The 23,132-nt window shown below is 39.0% G+C and overlaps 1 protein-coding gene across 1 annotated transcript in view; it reads right to left on the bottom strand.

Moving 5' to 3' along the window:
* ntm (neurotrimin) overlaps positions 1-23,132 on the bottom strand; it is a 343,077-nt gene that overhangs the window by 224,249 nt on the left and 95,696 nt on the right. The window lies entirely within an intron of this gene.

The following is a 23,132-nucleotide window of genomic DNA, read 5'->3' as shown; positions in this document are numbered from 1 at the left end:
CTTTTTTTTTTCTCTCCTGTTAGTCCTAGGTAGCTAAGCTCATTTGAAGGCGCTTTTATGAACTTGTTGTATTATTCATCAGAGAACGTCCCCATCCACATTCTAATGCAGCTGAACGTGGCCTCGATGCAATTACACGACAAATACCTTAACATGTACATACTTGGAAAAGCTAAGGCTACACACACACAGACTCTCACTCTGACACACATAATCAAATGCATACGTAAATATTATAGATGTACAAAGCACAGCGTTGTTTTATGCAATCCATCAGGGAACTATAGAACTATTACGCTTTGACAACCTTTGTGAAGCAGCTAAACAATGAAATGCACGCATGCACGTATTTCTTCATCTTGAATACACACACACTGTCATACAATCACATCACAGGTGCCAACTCTTCAGTTTGCTCTGCAGCTTTTCATTTCCAGCTTACCTTGAGCTTTGGGAAATGTATTGTCATTCTCTCGCAGACACAAAGTCATCACAGATCTGCAATATTCTCGTTTCTTTTAAACTGTCACACTATTTGATGGTAAGCCGCCACTGCTGTTGGTATTTGAAGAGCTCGCCAAGAAGTCCGACAAAATCTCCACTCAACTCTTGGATTTTCTGTTTGTGAAACATTGATTCAATTAGAAACACCACATATATTAATCAATTCCTTTCTCATTTTTATTGGGAGAAAAAAACGTACCAGTACATTAAGCCATTTTATGCTTTTGCCTTGTGTGTGTTATTGTTATTTTTGTGGAAAAGAACCAACTTGTCTGCACTGATGTGATTGCAGTGGCACTGTTGATATATACAGATTTCTATCCACTCTGATCAAATGTAACTACAAACACACAGAGAGGGCATCACATTATTTTTAATTTAAGAGCAACACACACTGGCCTCTGAAATCCCATCACAGTTAAATTTTATGTAGTTATTTCACTGTTTCATCCGCAATAAAGATTGAAACGACATCTTAATTGAATTTTATTAGGGCTTCACACAATATTTGAGAACGTCTTATTTTAGTGTCCAATATAAGGTAAAGTGCATCATACAGCTGTGTATGATGCACCATGCTGCATGAGAAATTATGTTTGAAAAGTTGTCATCAAAATTTGAAAAAGTATATCATAATAATATAATATGGTTACATCCGTCAGTTAGAGGCTAACAAAACAGATTAATATGGGAAAAAGTCATTTTCTTCAATTGCATTTTCTGAAACTATTGCTGTTCTCATTTCAGTTTATGTAGCACATTACTTTTTGTGCATCCAACGGAAATTAAATCATTAACCAGTTGATCACGGTCACCAATGTGACATTTCCCTTAAAAATGAGCTGAGATAGTCAAGAAACATCCGTAAAATACCAGTAAAATGATTAAGTCCACTGAAAACACTTTCACACTGTATTTCTTGTGATGTTGACTATAAAAATAAAAATAAAATGAATTCATGTCACCTACAGGTTTCTAGCTGTCACAGGTTCTATTCTGTGTCCACCTTTGGTCAAACCAAAGAGTCATACTGCACATTTATATATTTAAAATGATATTTTGTATATTCAGTAGAGTAGTAAGGTGATCTCTGGGTCAAATAAAGATGTTTGTGGTGCATTTGAAACTCACAGAAGATGAACTATGGATGTGAGAATTTCAGTTTAGAGGCGCCTGATAAAATCCTTAGGTCATTCCTACAGCATTAATACGACCATTTTCATTAAGTGAATGACATAAATGGGGACAAAATGTGCCAGAAAGTCTCAAAGTATCAAGTTTAAAGAGATTTTATAGCTTTGTTGAATGGGTTGTCCAGTAGAAAACACCATTTTGTTCCATCCACTGAACAGGGACTAAAAAAAAAAAGAAGGAAAACACTTCAAAGACTACATGTACTGAATGCATAAAATTGATGTCTTTCATTAAGTCACTCTGCACTGGCTTTACTGTAAGCAGGGGACTTTTACTACCCTGAGCATGTGGCACGCCTGTACGTGCAGAAAGGCTATCAGTGTAAAACACAGCTGCTTCTAACAACTCTCTCTCACACAGCGCCCTCACTTCCTTTCAGTCCACGCTTCTCTCCGAGCAGGAAGATCCTCTCTCTGAGGCTGTTTTCGAGCAGCCTATGTTTGCCCAAGGCACTGATTGCCAACTGGGGGGGATCCTTGTCTTTACACCCCCCCATCAGCTACATCAAACGAGTAAATACTCTCATTTCAGGCCTTGCTCCCCTCCCTGTCCTTCCCTGAGCACTCTGCCATCAGTCAGCCCTGGGTCCTTCTGCATCTAACGTTTGACATAATAAGCTTCATCGCTGCAATGGTTCCTGTGATCATGACGATAATAATACCGGTGGTAATATGGTTTTATGAGGCCTCTCATCCTCCCATCTGCTCTGCTCTCCTCCCCAGCTCTGGCTGCCCAGGACTCCATCTGAACTCCCTCCCTTCGCCATCTGGCTTCTTCTGCTAATCCAGTCTTCATTTCTTCTCCCTGTTGCTGCCTGTTAACCCTCTATCCTCTCACCCACAATCCCCACCACCCCCTCACTTCTACAATATATATATATATATATATATATATATATATATATATATATATATATATATATATATATATATATATATATATATATATATATATATATACTGGTGCATCTTGAAGAGCTGAATACTGGGTGATTAATATGAAATAAACTAAGGGATGGACATATGCTGTCTTAACCTGGTTACAGTAAATCTACGTACACATAAGATTTCTCCTTGAAAGAGGAGCTCAGAGTACCTTGTGATAGAAGACGCTTCTCTTGATGGGTTTTTTTCACATTTTGCTGTGTGACTGTGTCCAATCTACCTGAAAGCACGGTGAGTTCAAGAAGACACACAGTTGAGTTAAGTTGGTTTTGCTTGTGGTCTGACTTTTGTGGATCAACTTTACATAAAAGGGGATCTAATCCCTTAATAGCGCTCCTCTCCATGACTCAGGGGTAAAAGCGAAACAGTCACACAAGCTGTGTGCTCAGCTAACTCAACCCGCCTTGCTGTGCAATTGTTGGGCACAAGCTGTCTATTCTTATAAGACTATTATGTGATTGGTTAGGATGGCATTTGCTCCTGTTCACGTTTTTGTTGATTTACACCACCTGTTTTTCCTTGGAAATGTATTTACCTCAGCAGTAACATTTTAACTTGCAAAGGACAGGGGAGCTGCTGTAGATGGCAAGCCATGTATAGAATGGCTTTATTAAGCTCTGAGCAGTCCACCAAGTTACGGCATGCAGAATTTCATTAATGCCTTTAATGAGAGTGGAGACTCACATCCAACTGTATTGACATGTGGAGTGATCGGTGCTCCCGTAGGACGGCAAATGGAGCATCTCAAAGTGACAGCACAGACTTTTGCAGGAAGGAGAAGAATGTTCCCGCAGGGCCGAGGTGAACTAAAGTGATGTGATTTTGGTATAAATAAATCAACACAGATGCATCATGTTATGTTGAGCGTAAAGGAAAAGTTGATGGAAGTTTTATTCCCTATAAAAAAAAACAAAAACACAAAAACAAAAAAAAACTGATTTATATTAATTCACGAGTCATGAAGCTTTTATCATGTGTTCAAAATGCAAATGCTCCTTTTCATCATTTTGCCTCAATTAAAACATGCATGCTATATAATATTCTGTTTCCTTTTGTAAAAAAATAAACAAAGATGCATAGACTGTTTGCAAGGCAAGCTGCTGTCACGACAGTCCCAAAGTACGCAGTAAGCCACACAAACAAACCCCATATGACTAAATATATTTCAAAGCAAATGAGAGTGTTTGCCAAATACTGTAGATGTTTGTTTCCCATCTCTCATATGAGACACCAAAAAACACTTTAAGTACTTGTCAGCTCTGTGCACATACAGTAGCCGACATGAAACTGATCAGCATGCATGGTATGACAGTATCCTGCAGCATGAATCACACGTTCATGTGTGTTAGAGTCAGTGAATTGTGTCTGCAGTCGTGTAAAGATGACAGTAGAAAGAGTAGACAGAGATGGATTGAAAAAAGCAAACAAGTTATTTTTTTATCTTGAGCCATAATGACAGCTTGTACATTTGTCCTGTTTATGTAGGATCTGACTTTAACAAATGACAGAAACATTTTGTGTGTGAAGCTCAGGGGTGTGGCTGGAGGGGTGACCGAGGGTGGCACTAGAAAACCTGACCACATGTTATGTATGGCTACAATAAATAATAATTATCATTATAAAATGAAGCTAAATTCCACCACTGATAACATACATGAGTGATGCATGCGTCTAGCGCAAATTCCATTGTTCATAGGCTTGTATTGCATACAGTAGTATTCTAGTTTCTGCAAGGCATGTGTTCAAACAGTTTTATAAAACTAAATCTAACATTCCTGCACCAATGGTTGAACTGTAAACAAGCAGACACTTTTTACAACAAACATCTTGCATGTGTCATTTTTGTCTTATAATTTTACATCACATGTGCATTGTCAGTGTGACATTAGTAGTTAGTAGTAATAAATGTAGTTTGAACTCTTCTTTAGTTAACCAGACTAGATTTCTCCCTAGAGTACCTTTACTGTGGTTCAACTTTCTCCAGTGTGAAGTAATTGGTAGCTTGCAAAGCTCCACTTTCAGAGTAGCTGAGTATCAACTAAGACTAAGTTGCAGCGTTCCAAGTGAGATCTTATCAAAAGGGTACAAGTTCACTGACAGCTGCAGAAATAAGAATGGGAGCAATCAGTAATATTGATATTTGTACAGATAGAAATGAAAAAAAGATCTGGCTAAAAATTCACTGTTGTTATTTATTTATTGATATTAATTCATACCAGCATATAAAGAAATACCTTAAATAACATTCAATTTAGTAATTCCTAAAACCACGGATTTAAATTTCAGTGAAATAATAATAATCATATGTTCAGAGTGTAAACATAAACTTTCAGATATGTTAATCTTTAATATATCAGTTCAAAATATGCAGGAAACTTTTTTTTTTCTCTGCAAAATGTATTTTTTCAATCCTTGCAACTGATGTGACTCCGAAGATATTCAAGTATTTTCATGATTGGTTTTAAGAGCGCTCAGCACTGGGTTAGTATCAGGGAATGATTGTGGGCTGAATTAATAAAGAAAACAATTCACTGTAGTAAAAGCTGTATTAAAAAGTCAAACCAGGTGTGTGGTTTTCACTTCAGCAACGTTCACTGTTTTTGTGGATAGTCACCCTGAGTTGTCGCTGCCATTTTCCAATATCAAATGCTATACAAACAAAATGCTAAATAAGCTAAGTAGGTTTTGTCTCCAAAACCTTGATAACTCAAAATAATGACGTGTTTGTATCATTCATATAGGGTCAGCCAGATCTCTCCTACATTCTACACTTTTCCGTTTGTTAATGTAAATCCTGCACTGAAATATCCCCGTGCTGATAGATAGACCCTTGTGGGTTAAAGCCACCAACTACAAGTAGAGAAAAACAGCTACATGATCACAGCATCATTAACATGACGCGTCAGTGTCACTTACGGTGTCATGGAGTGAAACCCTACTTGAGCACTTGAGTCAGATTAAACAGGCAGAAAGTTCATCCATTTAATCCTCTTTGACAAATAAGCAAAAACACGATAAAAGCTGAGCAAGCAGCCACTGAGCCGAGACGCAACAAGAGCAAACACTTTATGACAGGTGAAGACAGTTTACACGCTGAAGGATCAGCGCTACTTGAACAATTGATGATGAACAGAAATTGTGAGGAACCATAATGAGAGCGTTGCTGGGCACATGTTCTGAAATTCCCATTGACTCTTGCTAAAAATCTGACAATAAGCTACATAAGTGTGCCATAAATAAAGAAACAAACGGCGGGTTGGTGTGATGACTTCATCAAAGCACTGGGCTGGCATGTTTATGACATTATTCTCTCAGTGGTCTAATAATAGAGCAGTCACTGCAATGTCTTGTTGCCTAAAGCCAATACATTTTTTTTTCATTCTGTCAGCCCGTCCCATATCTGCCATCATTTTCATCCTGTTACACTGTTGGACATTCTTTGTTCCCTCACTTCCTTCACTTAAATATAACATTCCCATCCGTGTCTGTATGTGGCTTGAAGCTGCGCACTTGTCACTGCACTGACGCTGACTAAACCTTTCTCTGTGAGTGTTTCTGCAGGTGTCACCTTCATAGGTTCATGGGTCAACAGTATTCACTGACATTATCATAAGAGGTGAAGGATGCGGCATGTTGTGTCAAGGTCATCAGAAAAGTCCTCTGGCTGTTATTTAGGAAGCATCCTGAGCCTCCCAGACACAAACCTTCCACAGAGAATGTAAAAAACGTTCATTAAAAACAATTGATTCGAACATCCATTCGCTGCCTTTACTGACTTATTCCTATCCCACAGGCACCAAGGCGCTGGAGCCCACCCCAGCATGAAGCGCATGGGAGGCCGAGAGACATCTCCGACAGGTTGCCAGTCCATCACAGCGCTAGCACAGACACTCTGATATGTGAGCAGTTTAAACACTGCAGTTCACATCACTTCAAAATCACTGCGGAAGGAATTTGCAGGAAAGTCAAACAAATGCTAGGAAGGTAACCACGACAACACAAGCACACACGAGCATGGTTTGTCAGGCCTGAGTCTTTGGGTGACCCTTTGTGCACATGTGTGAATCACCTGTTTGCCTTAAATGGCTTTTATTGATACTGGGGTTACTACTTGTGTAGTAATATGATATTTTTCTTTTCCTCTCTTGTATCCTCTGTCAAAAAGAGCATACTCAGATGCTTGCCCCTTATAGCAACACGACACTGACCAGGATAAAAAGTTGAAAAGCAGTGTGTGGGGTGAGCACAAGACACATACAAAGTGGGGGGGGAGGGCTGCTTCTTTGACTTGGGAGTTTGTGATAAGTGAATGTTTACATATACATGAACTAAACCGACAAACTGAAGACTTGTTATCTGAAGTAGTTACGAAATGTGGCTCCCCTCAGTCAGTGGTATGTGTAGAATCTCTAGTGACAAGGTTTTCTCTCTGGCTTGTGGAACAAAAACACAGCAGTGCACTCACACACACACACACGCGCGCGGGATTGCTAAATTCCCCTGTCTTCCTGCTGCTGGGCTGCAAGGTGAATCAAGATGACAAAGCAAGTGATTTCCCTTTATTCGGCTGGCACCAGGGAGCCCGTGGTGGCCTTCAAACCACAGGTTTACAAAGGAAAAGAACAACACAGAAGAGGTAGGGGATCCCCAAGAGTGTCTGCACTTAGGAGAGTTGTGCACGACTGATGCTTGTCTTTGTTCATGCATTCAATATTAATGCGCGGGTCGATGGGAACATGTGCATTATTTCATCTTGAAGAGTGAAACCTGGTCTGGGGTGTTACAAAGATGTGGACATGAATATCCATTCGACATAGGGCTGGGGCCATATATATTGACTGACATCACTTCTCACATTTACAAACTGTAGATTTTCAATTGTTTTTTTGGAGCAGGATGTTGTGCCGTGGAGCCCGGCTGTGAAGGAGAGCACAGCAGATTTGCCACAATATCATCATTTTGTGAAGACGTGTTTCTCCACGTACTTTTGACCTTTTCCAACAACTTCCGTGCCACCTTTGTGATTGTTTTCCTCGTTGTGCTCCAACACATGTAAGCTATAGTACATAACCACAGCAGATGAGGTCTAATTGGATGATTGTACAGCATAGATAGATAGACAGAAACTGTCTAAAGTGCTGAAAAAACAACCGAGGCAGCAGTTCTAATTCTTCTTGAAAGTCCCCTTTCAAGTCCCAGTCATGATATCACATTAAATATTGTAATACCAGCTGTATTCAGTCTATATTCATGCTAAGAGTTAAACATTTTCCCACAAAAAGCATCACTTTGACTTGACATTATTTGACAAATTCACCATTTGCATAATTAACATATTCATTAGTTTCTAGCATTTTCTAATGATGTGACACACTTATCTGAAAAGCAAGTCATAGCCTCAAAGATATCTGCATAATGAGAGTTGCAGACATTATTACAGGCATTATGAGAGTTGCAGCACAGCAGAGATAATCAGGCTAAAAGCAGAGGATAACACCTTTTTTAAACCTACGTGGCAGCTTTTTAATAATTTGTGAAAAACCTTTTTTTTTCTTTTATTTTGTTGTAGCCTCGCAGTCGTCTGAAATGGAACAAGCACACAGTAGTCTAAACAAACTAATATGAAACAGCACAGAACCTTGTCATAAGCTACTGAAAACCAGGTTTGATGAAAATGAGACAGTGTCATAATGCACCTGCTTTCTTAGAAATTGGGCAAAGTGGCCTAATCATGTCCAGGATTTATTGACACATCCAAACTACTGTGTCATCTGGAAGATGGAGAATTATATCATATGCTGGAGATAATAGTGGGTTTTGTGGGTGGTGGGTTAGTCCAGATCCAAAGCTCACCAATGGGCATCATAAAGGAGCTCTTAACATCACACCATCATCACCTCTTTCTAATCAGTTGTTTAATTTTACAATATCTTGCTGCTTTAAAACCTAGTGGATTCTTTAAGGTGAGATTTACTGTACCACTACTGTAAACCTAGAGAAACACACAAATCTTTCAATTTAATGTCTTGTCCTGTGTCCTCTGTCATGTTGACTGATATGTTCTGCCAACCTAAGTGTAAAGGATCAATGGTCTGTCTGTGGCAGTACGCTGTGGTAAACCAGTAACACTAGTCCGAGGCTGGTGATTTCGATGTGACTGTTTTATGGATATTCTGTCGACTGTGTTCAGCTCCGGCTGCTACAGTGAGACAAATGTCTCCTTGCAATCAAATATTTTACTCACTGATAGGACAATAATAAATGAATAAAATTGATTCTTATCAAGTTAATATGAATACTTTGTGACTTTGTATGATATTAGGCATTAGATAATTCAATTACTAAACTGTAGACTGTTGGTCCAGACAAAGACACTGTTGGAATATTAGGAAGTATTTTACATGATTTAAAATGCTTGTTTTTTATGATTCAAAGATTTACTTTTGGCAATTTCTATACTCTGTTTATCCACAGTATTTGTTATTAGGCTATATTTTTCAGTGACTGACGAAGAGGACCTACAAACAAAGTTCCACCGCCCACCATCAGTAGCTCTGTTCCACCTCTGGCTGTGGTTTCTTCAGACAGCCTCTGATTACCATATGGTTATGATTCTTTCACTCTCAGTTGAACAATGCAGAGTTAGATGGTCTTTATATCTGAGACAGGGGTGGTGCTGTACCAGCAGCAACCCTAAGGACTAAGGAGGGAGAACGTAAAGACGTAAAGGAGAATGTAAAGCCACAGTTCTGAAAGGCAGTCGTACTTGTTGCTTGGCTTGTTAAACTTTACAAGATGTCCTTCATACTTTTCTTGTTCATCTTGTTCTACTGCATACCAAACCAGTACCCTGTAATCATTTTCCCTTTAATAGAAACCATGCAATTGTGCATTTCCCCTGACCCACTTTCCTGTCAATTTCTAAAGAAGCCTTCACAGCGTGAGTTCTGTCTCCCATGAATTTTCCTCAAATGCTATTTCTATCATACAGTGTACACTCGGGCCAGCATGGTCGGTTACATTTGAAAACCAGCCTGCAGCTACTGAACCCTTTTGACAAAGATCCCTTTAAGAACTGCTTTGGCCCAATGGTTGAGGCCAGTGTCCCCCATAGGAAACGGATAAGACACATGCATTGTTAATCGGTGAATGCTTTTCAATGTGCTGTCAATTCTACACGCAGGGCTGACAGTGGTGCACTGGGTACAGCACACGCACTTTTTACCAGGGAACTTTGGCCCACTTGGACTTTAGCTGGTATCCAAAGAAATTCAATGATTTTATGTAATTGTGAGTGTGATGAAACTACTGACTGAAACCTCTGAAACAGTCCTCATGAACAAATACTACAGCTAAAAATTTGGCAGCAGATGAGATGAATAAAATAAGCTCTTAAATGTAGCTTGTTGATGCCCGAGGGCCTATTTAATCACACATTTAGATTTATAAAAATGTCAAAAAAAACTAACTCTTTGAACATTGTTTCCTCTGAATAAAAGCACAACATTTGTAATGAAGTCATTAGAAACCCACAGCATCTCAGATAAAGACGCTGTTTTTCCTTTCCTCACCTGCAGATCTGGGATCTCACAGATGGTTTGACAGGTGGACTGATTTAATGATTTTAGTTTTTTTTTTTCACAAAGATAAGTTGACAGTTTAAATAAAATAGCAATCAAAATGCACAAAGTCTGCAACAGGCATACAGACTGAAAACTGCTAATAATGTCTCCCTTCAAAACAGCCAACATGGAGTCCACTTTTGTAGAAGACGATGTCATGTTCCTCTATTTTCCAGCGTGATGGAGTTGTGGTTACTGTGTGGAGTGTGGACAAGTTTGTTACTTAGTTTTTATTCAACACCTCTGGCTTTATAGAGTGGTATACCAGAGCAGAGAGCTTACTGGCCATGAGGAGGAATGTATTTCTCAACTACATCAGCTGGACATGAAGGGAGCAAATAGAATTAAAGAGAGGAATTCATTTAGTAACTTATATTTAATATTGTCCAAAATTTAACAGAGTCCTGATGTGTCACTAAACAACGCTGCCGTAAACAATCCAAATCACCAATGTGTTGCTGGACACATGCTCAGAGGTGAAAACTCTAAGCAGGATAATGAGTGCTGAGCAGCCCTTCACAAATCTAGTACATGGGAAATATGTAGAAATCGTATTTTCTCCTTTTTTTGCAAAACACTCAAGTGTGAATGCATTTAGACACAAATTGGACTCAGCATCATGAGATATTTATTAGACTCATCACTGTTTTATTGCCTTAACATAAAAGAATCACAGGCCCTAGCCCATATTTAGTCAGTGATGAATATTATATTAACTGAGTCATGTCTGAACAGACCTATATGCATCTACTGTGTAACGACACCTCTTGCTACCAGCGCAGCCTCTACAACTGAAACAACTTAAACTAGACTTAGTGGCACACAGCCCATGCCAAGTGGCACTCTAAAACACTTTATTCCAGTGTACTGTAGCTGATTGGAAAGATTTGCTACTAAAAACTTGTCTACTCCAAATCTGAAGCTTTAGTAGTTAAGCTTTAAGCTTGGTTGGAAGGCGACAGTAGAAAGCAAAGAAAAAAAAGAAAAAAAAAGCGGGGCCCATGGAGTTGCTGGGGTTGCATTTGGAGAGATACAGCAATAGTAACTGGCAAGCTACTGAGAAAATCTGCATGCAAAACAATTCCCAGACAGCATCAAATATAAATCCATGGAGGTGAGGAGTGTGGGGGATGAGAGACACATACAGACAGGGAGAAACATTTGAACTGGATGGATAGATGGACAATAGACAGACTAAATAAAGAGAGAGGGCAGTAGGGGAAACTATTTCCATAGGACTGCAAAGCTTTTTGATTCTGGCTTTTCTGGCTTTCCTGTTAGAATGCCTCTCGCTTCTTACCCATCACTTAAATCCATCTTTCAGTGGGGATTTGTACAGCAATGGCTCTTGGCAGACAAAGGAAACCCTGGCTAAAGAGTGGCCAGCGCAGAGCTTGAACTGCATTTAACTTGACCTTGAGCACACAAGTCAGGGTTGTGACTTCCATCTGTGTGACAAACACAACTCATGTTAAAATACACCAGACACTTGTAGCTGGGTACACTGTTCATCCCCCCAGACACATAGTTATAGAAACAAATTCTGTGTAACTCCAAAGGTGTTTCAACAACATATACAACAAGTAATACAACATGGTGATTGCATTCTTCACAGACTGTGGTTGTATGATGCAGCATCAACACATGATGCAATCATGTTCAAGTGATTGCACCATCTAGTGGTTCTAGTAATTGTGATGCGAGTCAGCTGATGTTTTCATAGTGTAGCGAAGTCTACATGGGGAGGTGGAGGAGGCTGAGACTGACGGACAGGTCGATAGAACACTAGACTTTAACACAGCAGATCCCACTTCAAACCGATCAATACTGTTTCTTTTAACGGCCATTCTGAAAATGTAACCACGTGTTTATTATTATAGTGATGACGAAAAAGGTCCTTTTTTATTTTTCCTTAAACTTAACCAAGTTGTTTTTGCGCCTAAACTTAACCCAAAAGTGTAAAGGTCAGATGTTGGATATCGCATACATTTACAAGTGTAAAGTAATGGTTAATTTTCTTTCTTGGGTCCAAATCATTTTATATGTTCAGTTGGGTGTGTGTATATATACTAGCTTAAAGATACAAGACATATATGCTTAGAAAGACAAACATTGCTGATGAACCACAGAATTATCACAGATAATGGCGTCACACTACAGTAGAGCAACAGTATATGCAATAAAAACATCCCCCAGAGAATACAATGGCCTCACCATCTTGTTTCTCCTCCAGCTTGTAGGAGCACAATGGTTGTTTGCAAATGAGAAAACATAAAATGGAGAGGCTTTACTACAGCACAGCATTTGCTGGTGAATATTTACATTTTAATTCTAACAAATTGCGATATGCGAGTTTGCTTAGGCTATGCCCAGCCACACATGGAGCACGGCAATGTGTCACACCATCTGCTTTGCTGTCAGATGAAATTCAGGCAGTGGGTGAAAGCACCGTGGACTGGTAAACTTGAGGTTTTTCAGACTTTCCTTCCCCTATACCTTTATTCCCACAAACTGTTTAAGCTGCAGATGAAAACTAATTTTCTACTATGAAAACTTGGTGGTTTGGAAACCATCCCAAGGAAATCACTTGACAGGATAGGAACTGGACATGCTTGAGTGGGTCCTGAAGAATAAATCAACAAAATCTATTTATCCAAAAATAAACTAAAAATCTGCACAGGGAGAAAGATATTGTGCAACACTTAAATATTTGAATGTACTTATTTTATCTATTCACTTAACCTAAACCTGATTTTCCTGACAGGTCCAACATGCAGCTGGCATCATTCCCATCGCATCAAATAGTTAAAGAAATATAAAGACATATATCTAGATATAAAACAACAATCTGGTTTCAAATGCTACTACACCTATACTCATATACTTGTGGTTACAATATGTTACCAATATTGCATATTCTTAAAACATTTTAAACCACATTTTCATGAAGCAACATGATATTTTGTCAGAGTTGTAAATGGTATCTAATGTGTTCCCTATTGGCTAATCTCTGTACTGTGCTTCCAATGTGCAAGTAAACATGCCCGATATAGACGCAAATGCAAGTCTCATTTTCTCCATGGATGTGATCAGGTGGAGATAAAGATTCAGGTCTGTTTCAGCTAATGCTTTAGCCTCAAAACTCTCAAAATCTACATAACAATGTACATAACTATATAACAAAAGACTCGTGTTTATCAGACATCGTGCAACAATGATAGAAATATTTTGAGTGTTTTAAAAATCAGTCCAAGAAATTACAAAGGTGACTAACATATGAATCATGAATCACAGCCTGATATTCACTGAGATATAACTTTCCCCCAGATGGCACGTTATTTTTTATAAAGTGTTTACAAATATTAACATCAATTAAAAATGCAGTGCATAAAAGTCAACAGTATGTTCTTCATGTTTTGGATGGGGATATTTTAATTATGTGCTTTGAGGGATGTGAAAACAGAGTGGCGATCGACAGCGTGTGTGTTTGTGTGTGTGTGTGTGTGTAGGAGCAGAGATCAATACCAGTGCAGATGCTGTTATTTGTTGTAACTGCCTGAGAGATAGCAAATAAATAAATAAAAACTATAATTACACTATTTGAAACACTATAAGTAAAAAATGTTTCAATATCAACATGCAGAACAGACAGGAAAACAGGATGTGTGTACTTTGAAGGCTTTGAACCTGTAGTCTCGCCACTCTAATAGAAGTCAAACTATGAGAAAGAATCACCTCCAGCTCTAGTATGTACGTTTCCCCTAAGGCAATTAAAAAAAATACCACCAACAGAAAACTGCGTTCTAAAGCTATTGTCAACAACAACATACAGCACGTAGAGTGCAGCAACACAAACTGCTTTGAGGCTTTCAAGCATCTTAAAATCAATATAATAAAAACTGAACTCTTCTAAGAGCACAAATTGTTATTGTAAGGCGAAAGTGTGTTTGAAATTCAAGGGGAAAATCCAGGCATCAAATTGAGAAAAGACAGCCTTCGAGCCAAAGATAAACTAGGATTTTTATGACTTTTTATGTTGACCTTTTTTAAGTGGGAACACAAGACCAGGCAAGGGCAAATAGAAAATCAGTGCTTTGTATGTCTCCTTTCCTAGAAGTGACACTTGAAGCTTGGTGTAGTGGTACAATCACCTCTATGTAGAAGAATAGGGTTCAAACCCCAGCTGTGGCCTACTTCCAGTTGGGGTCCTTACGTAAGACCTTGTATTGCTCATCCTGCCGTTTCCATGTGACTAGATGTAGGACTACTTTGTAGATCCCACCACAGTAGTTTTCATGGGAAGCCTTTCAAATCCCTGTATATGTGTAATCCATTATGAATTTCCTAGTTTTCTATATTTTGTTATGAAAACATAAAGAGTCTTTGGTGGAACAGTTTGATAGTTCAATGCATTTTAGTGCATCCATGGGAATGTTTGAAATAGATATTCATTTTAATTTAATTGATTTAATGTAGAAGTGGTTCGCTAATAGCATCTAGACATGAAGAAAGAACAAATTAGTGAGGTAATGGAGAAACTGTCCAGTGGCTTATAGGGTGCTCTGAGCAATTTCAGTGGCGTGTGTGTGTGAGAAGAAAGTGAGAGGCAGGCTTTGAACATAAACAGAAAACAAGAGAAGCAAAAGACTGAGAGACCTGAGGCTGGAAGCTGGGAGAAGGTAGAAATGTGTATGGAATTCATATTTATGGTTGTGTGGTTACACAGAAAAAACTACAGTTTGTTGAATCTTCAAAAGCCTGAGCATTAGAAGCTAAGAGGTGGGCAAGGCGTGCTCTCACGGAACAAGTGCTTCACCCATAACCAACTCAGACTACTCTTACTTTAGCGTGAGCAGACTCGTGGCCACTGGGAAATGAACGTGTTAGGAGCTGAACATCTGACTACTCACATGGCAAAGTGAGGCTAAATATATTCAACATAGGAGGTGATGAGGAACAGAGGGAAAGTAAAAATGACTTGGAAGCACAGCACAAGGCAGTTGGCAGCGGGGTTACAAATAAATTGTATTTAGCAGTGTGAAGGATCCAGACAACATAATGTAGAGCATGTGATTTACCCTCTGAGCGAAATGTAAAGCTGTGGTATCTCACTTGAAACTTTCCAAATCGGTAAAAATTCACCCGACTCTCACAAAACTTCCAGAGGTTTGAAGGCAAATGCTAAATGGAAACTGCTGCAGATCTGCTCCTTTGCCCACAACTCTAGCATCTCGAAGCCGAAGAAAAGTGTTTTCCTCTAGGCTCCGAGGACATACGCTCCCCATTCTTACCTGTCAGTCAATCACGGCTCTCTGGATATTAATTTGACCTGCTGGGATGTGATTTTGGGCTTCCAGCAAAGCAAACAAAAAAGTAGGGGAAAAGAAAAACTAAACACCACAAACTCTGGCTTATGACTTTTCAGCCCAAACCTATTATTTACCTTCAAGATGGACCACATGAGAAATGTGAGCCCACCTTGTTCAGATGGGTTAATTTGTCATCAGGACGTTTTTGACAGCAATGAGGTTAGAGACAAAAATAAATGTGAACCTTAGACCCAGGAGACAGATCTGTGGTCATTTGAAAGAATTAAAAACAGATTCAACACGGGAGGCAGCTCAGAGTCCCATAATGAGATGTAATAGCGGGGATATCACATTGTTCATGGTTTTGTCTTGGCTGTGTTTTACTGTCAGCTACTCCACAAGAACATGGTCTTAGTCTCCAAACTAATTATGATGGAAAGTTAGAGGATCAACTGGGTTATCCACAGTGTGATTACATCACTGTTTTGCATTGTCTACTTTTATATTGAAATTTAGAGGAATGGGGGGCAAAAAATACATATCGCAATGAATGGGAAGCAATCCAAGTCTGAGTCACAAGGAGGTGATTGAGGTGGATAATGTGTGTGCAGTACGTGAGAGTCTCACCCCACAAACTCTACAGTAAAAAACTGAACTTGGGACCCAATCAGTACCAAGGGTTTGCGGTTCGGTTTGGGGAGATATTTTTGTTTCATTTTTCTAAACTAGCAACCAAATAATTAAACTTGAATAGTAGTGTCATGTTGGGAATGACCATAAATATGGGTCACAGGTCAATTCTGGCACTGAGCTTTGTGGGTGGTACAGGTTCACAAACCTAGATCCATTTGGAGGTTTTAATAATGACACAGCTGCTGACACCTGTCCTCAACTAAATCAAAACCACGAGATAGGTTTAATGCTGTGGCTCGTCTAAAAATACTTTACCATATCACATATCGATACCCTTATCATGAAGCAAAACAGTATGTTCTACTTTGTGTGCTTATAACAATAACATCAAGTTCATCAAGTTCAGAGTAGAGCGGAGTTCCTTACATGACCGAGGCGCTGGCATCAGTTGCTGTGGAATTAAACAGCAAACTGTGACCAATGCTGACTGCAGTCTGAAACCAAACAGACACATTCCCATAAAAAAAAAAAAAAAAACAGTCAACAGCTGGCCTCAAAACACCTCCACAAACAGTCAGCAGCTGAGTCAATCACCCGGAGATAGACAGGAGGCGGGAAGGTGGGAGATGTATTCTAAAACCTGTCTAAAATGTCTAAAAAAATAATAGAAGTGCTGTACCAGTCTGCTCTGGATGCACCAGGAAAAACTGGGGCAAACTGTTGTGCCTTATGTTTAAAAATACTCTATTTAGAATATAACTAAGTTTTACATTAATACACAAGTTAATCCTCGACTGTGGCTGTTTCATTCACAGTGGTTGGAATATTTTAGTTTGAAGGTCTCTGTATGATTTAAACTAACTGAAACTGAAGCCTGAGGTGTTACTACATCAAAATGTTAGTGTTAGTCACTGTAGGTAGAAAATGGTCATGGGATGTTGGCCCATCTTCAGCTGATAAAATGACATTTATTGACACCATTACCTATTATGTGTTAGCTGATGTGTGTGTGTGAGGCCTCCGGTGGTTTTATATTCCAGTTGATGGTTTCAAGCTACTGTACCTGCAGCAGCGATCAGTGCTATTCCACTGGAAGACTGACTTTTCCATTTCACATTTGTGTACAGTCCAAACAGCTCTGGAGCGTTTGTTTAACTGAAGGCTCCCTGCTCTGCTGATAAACCAGGTTTTGTCTTTTTGCATGTTTTTCACATTCCCATAAGATTTGGAGGATTTGTAAGGGTCATGCCTTGCTGGCCTTAGTCCTTTCTTTGAGGCTACTTAACGTGACTAGTGTGTGTGTATGTCTATGTGTGAGTGTTTGTGTACTGACAGCCATTATCATTCATAATTTTTATACGCAAAAACCTCACATCAGCATACCCTAGCCTAAAGAAAAACAATCCCATTCCATATGCTTCACCTACAGGGGACAGCATTCCCATCACACATCAGCAGAAGGTCTTCTAAATGCATCACAGGCAACCAAAGCAAGTCAAACTCGATAAAATATTCTCAAGAGCTCACTTCAGGGTCAAGCTTGTGGTTAAAGAATAACCACTACTGCATTGACAGACTCAAATAAGAGAGCTCCCTGCCGACAACTGCTTCCATGATGAGATTCTGCAATCTAATAAACACTGGCAGCGAGTTCCGCTGTTATTTGCAGAGTCAACCTTTACATTTCGGCGAGCAACAACAATGCTTGTGCTTCTTCAAGTGTTATTGACCAGGAAACTGAGCTGGTGTCGCACGGGGTCATGTGTTACAAGGCAGCCAACAATCCTTTGGAATATATGGTTACAATTTAATCAATTTCCAGATAAAGACCTCGTGCATTGACCTCATTTACTAGGAGGGTCCTGAGATAGCAAACACCCGTTCCACATCAAATAGTGTATGTAAGATGTCCAGCATAATAATAAGGCACGAGGCACACTAACAAAAGAGACAAGGCTTTCTTTCAGCTAGTAAAAGGCGACAGATTGCATCAACTTGTACCTGCAAAAAGTTTCTCAAGAGCTCAGAAACTTCCTTACATTACTTTTGCTAAGACCCTTGAAATATATTCAACTTCTCAGCATCAGCCGTGTACTGAAAGTCTGCTAATGCTCCGAAGGATTTATTAAAAATTATAATCCCTGGCATTAGAGAAGTGACCTGCACATTCTGATAACTTAATATCCAGAATGTGTGATACGGTGTGTTTGAGATACCTTGCGAAGTCGTAGTATTTGCTGAGATAAGCTTTGTTGGGGATTCTCATTTTGCCCTAACATTTCTGCTCCTTACATAATGTATCATACACTAATCAGACTTTTCTAACCAAAAGATGTAGCATACTTTCTTATTTTCTATCAAAATGTCTGTTCTAACACACTGTTTGTATTAAAAGCTGTAAAAAAGTTTCCATCTCTTCAGGTTTTCTGCATAATCAGCAGCAACTGACAGTTTGCTCCTTGAGCCAGTTTGCTGCGGTGTTACAGTTGTTCATTGATGTGCACTTCTAATTCATTCTAGCAGGTCAATTCTCAGTTAGATCATTACGATGGAAAGGCAAAGTAATCTGTACAATGCTAATGGCAATTCAATCATGATGATGGAGACAGAGAGTGGGCTATATGGTACAATGTGCTTTTCACTGCTGTCAGGGAGGGCCATAATGACGCAGAGGAAACCCTACTGAGAAATGAGGCCAGTCGGAATCTAAATGTTCTAGTTCATAATGGGAAAAAAAAGAAACAATCTACGCTTGATGCAACAACACAAGTCTCCTTGTTCTGTTCACAATATCTGCTCATCAAGGTTTTTGTGTTTTGCGTCCCGGCCCGAATGAGCACAAGCTTGGTCCTTACATGTAAAAAAGGTTAAGCTACTTTTCCAAACAATGCCCCGATAGAGTAACCGCTGGTCATGCTTCAGCTGCTCGTTCTCCTCTGTCTTCCTACACAGCTGCACACAATAGAAAATGGGAGGGATTGTGATTGTCATAGCATTCTTGGTCAGTGTGCTTTTCTGTCCTTTCATTTCAAAGCTGGCTCACAGGCACAGCCACACAAAGTAACCCAATTTTGCAGACCGCTTTAATGTGTTTACAGAATTGGTTTGGTGGGTTCATTTAAACTCTCAAATCCACTGCCACTTTCTCTCCACAGCCAGGTGTGCTTAATACACAGCAAGACATCATTTGTACATGTTAGTCGCTAAAACCTAAAGGCCGTTCGCAAGGCAAGTCCCACATTCACATTCTGTTAAAACTGGGCTGGGGTGTAATAACTCAAAGTTCATGTATAAAGGCAAGTGATAGTACTCCTGCAACACTAATTATCACATTTCTGGGATACTGGGTTTCAGTGAGCTGTGGTTAAAATGCACAAAAAGTGAAATGTCTGCAACAGGTTTGCAGCGAATTGGAGGAGGTGGAGGGTGTCATGATTCCACACTGTGCGTGGTTGTGTGACCGTTTCAACCTTGGTTTTGGAACTGTTACTTTAAAAATTATCATATAGTAAGCAAATTCTCCACCCTATACAACACAAGCTCTATTATTGTTGTGTTATTGAATGTTTTGTTTCACTGCACTGTATTAGTGAGTGGATTTATCTGCACAAATTTGTTAGCACACATTAGCTTCATAAATCTGGATAAACATTCAAACTGCAGCTAGCCATGAATTCCCAGCATATGCTAGTGGGTGAGCCACAGAAACCCATAATCAGTTGTTTATATGTGTCATATAAACAACTGAGCAGTGAGAATAGAGCAAATCCAAAGTGGTTTAAGAAGTAACAGGAATTGAGGATTTTTTGTGTCCAATCAGTTTATTCATTGTACATCAAATTCATTCATGTATTATCTTTAACAACGTATAGTTCGGGGTTTGTTCGTGTACCATACATTTTTTAGATACAGATTTATTTAGGGTGAATGGGCTATTGAACAAAATGTATACCATTTTTTAACATTACAAAGATATTCATGGGGTTACACGGGTTTGTAGTAAGATGGACAAAAAGTTAAAACGACAGTGCTGACAGGCAAATTATCAAAGCTGAAGGTGCACACAGACATGTTGCTGTACTGAACCAACAAGGTAAAACTTCAGTACTTGTCCAAAATCACTATCAAACACAGAAGGTATAAACCACTTAGAGACTCTAAATTCAAGACATCCACTAAGGAGTGTGATCAAACACCACAGGAATCACCTATGGCAATATGTGTGCGTATATGTACTACACACAGGAAGTCACATCTACCATGCGGATTAAGACCAATTATCAAGAACTGTTATTTCTCAAATGCTTATGTCTGGAGCTGAGATAATTTCTCTGGAAAGCGCTTTGTCCCCCGCTGCTCAGAAAACACTGGCTGCATATTTTTCTGCTTTAGAAAAATCCCCATTTGCAAGACAGGGTTTCAAATGAAACTTCAACTTTCACTTTGTGTTTTCTTACTGCATGCAAATGATTTCAGGCAACAGGGATCTTTTCACCCAGACACTGTTTAATCATAAAATAAGCGGGCCACTGTGTTTGCTCTATTGTTTTCTTGATGCATCCTCTCACTACTGAAAGCTCATTGATTGAGACTGAGGTCTTGGAAATTCTTCGAGAGGGGACAAGGCACTCTAGAGATGCAGTGGGATAACAATGAATAACGAGCAGGTGGCTCACAGAGCAGCTTGCTCGATGCCAGTCAAATAATTGGTGGTGCTTGAGAGAAAGAGTGAAGAGAGAGAAGACAGAAAAAGAGCGTAATCAGAACAGTGGTATTACAGTGGTTATTTGAAATCCCCCCATGACTTCCATTCTGTACAGATGAAAAAAAATCCTGAGGGGAAGTCACATTGTTTGTTATGCCCTGCAATACCCCAGTGGGCCCCACACAATGCATATTAACATAAGTTTCAAACAGAATGGAAGACGAGGAAAATAGGAGGAGTCTTTCATGTGTTGGAAGCTCAGCCAGGCTGTGTACATAAGCTATGAGCTACGTTATCTATGCTGCTGTCCTTGCAATGGAGGCAGTGGTTTATGTGAGGGGAATGTTTTCTTTTTGGTTGTACTTTGTGATCAGAAGAGTAAGTTAAAGGAGCATTAACTGCAAAAAAGTGATTCAGTCAATAGAGCTTTAAAATGAAAGGAAGCTGCAGCATAAAACAACCTTTTCTGTGACCTTTTCATTCACCACTTATGGAAACAAACTACTGGTCAGTGCTGTTTGTGCAGCACTATCTCAGGCTTCAGCAACAAAACTAGCACAACTACACTGACGGATGTTCTACATCCCTGTCTGCTAGTGCCTGACAGTGGTGTTATGTCTATGGGTCAAGATGCAGGAGAATGAATTGGGCTTTATTTGAACTATTTTTTTTTGGACTATGGAAAATCTGTTACAGAAAGTTATCAGAAAACCCTTTTGAAAATGTATTTTTAGTAGTTAGAATATTAACCGTTCATAGAATTATGATATATAGTGTAGAAATTAAGTGACGACCACTGGCTTGATTATGTATGTGTGCAAATTGTATGACTCTACCATCACAGGCCGAATTCGGCTCTGGAGGTTTAGTTTGTTGGGTTTAGACACGAAGCCAAGAGAAAGATTGATTGATTGATTGATTTTCTTTACAGGTTGAGAAACATGTTGTGTCTGAAGTAAATGTTAAGCTAAAGACCAAAGTTTAGAAAGTTTAGATATTTTGACAGAAAGGTTAGATCTTGTCTGGAAACATTTTTTGATATGTTCAGTATCACAACATTTGTAATTTATCATTTACAGAAATTAAGAAAATATCTTTACTATGATACAATGAATAATAAATACAGATTATTAATTATGTTCCCTAAAATACTTAATGAATCCACAAACATAAAGCACAAACTTCTTTTTTAGGAGACAGCTACCAGACAACTGCAAAGTATATGGCATCCAGTGAATGTGGTTTATTCAGTTGCCATTTTTAGTTCAACACAACACAACACGCTTAGAATATATACACTATATAGTGCAATGTTAATATAATAAACTGTGATCTTTTACATTCTGGGTCTTAAGGTGAAAACTGTTCAGAATATGTGAGCAAGACATATTCACCTGTCACAATACTGCATCAAAGGAACAACCTGGATCTCCAGTGCAGATGATAAATTGGCACCACACTCATAACCTTTGCCTACGTTATTACAAACACATGATTACAGACCTGGAGCAGCATTATGCAGAACGAAGAAAAAAAAAAAAAAGCTATTTTTTGTTCATTTATCTTACTTCCAAGAAGCATTATATAATAGCCGTGAAATGTTTTATAACAGCGGGCAATGCGGTTGGTGTCCTGGTCACAGTCGATGTGTTTACAGTACATGGCTCCTTCTATAATACATCTGCTGTGCTGTAGATATTACCATACATTACAAAACAATCGCCATGTTCTTTCGTCTTTATTGCTCCACCAAGCAGTAGCAATGATGTATTTGATGTTAAATTTAAATGGATTTTTTTATGTTGTTGCTTAATTACAGCATTTGACATGGACGTATCTCATAACTACAGATCACTTCATATAGCAGATGTGTATTATGTTGAGCAAACCTAATACAGCCTGTAATTTTGTACTATCGAGTTTCTCTTTGAGAAATACCGTTAAATATAAATCACTCATGTGTTTGTTTGGTGACTTTTGTTTGTTTGTTTGTTATCCTCATACTCTCTACCAGGTGTTGTGCCTGTTTATGACAATGAGATTTGTGGCTTTTTGCTGAAATAGAGTTTTAATTTTGTCTGGATCTCCATCATTAATGCCCTTTTGAAAGAATAATAAGTGGGGATTAAATGTGTTGTAATAAATTACCCATGCTCTCTTTCCTATTCTGTGTCGTCATCTCTGTGCAGTTTTTTAATATTGAGCTGTTGTGTACAAGACG

Source organism: Anabas testudineus, chromosome 14, assembly GCF_900324465.2.
Source record: "Anabas testudineus chromosome 14, fAnaTes1.2, whole genome shotgun sequence".
In the NCBI taxonomy this organism is placed as follows: domain Eukaryota; kingdom Metazoa; phylum Chordata; class Actinopteri; order Anabantiformes; family Anabantidae; genus Anabas; species Anabas testudineus.
Note: the sequence above shows the minus strand (reverse complement) of the source record. Positions and strands in the feature narration are given on the sequence as shown.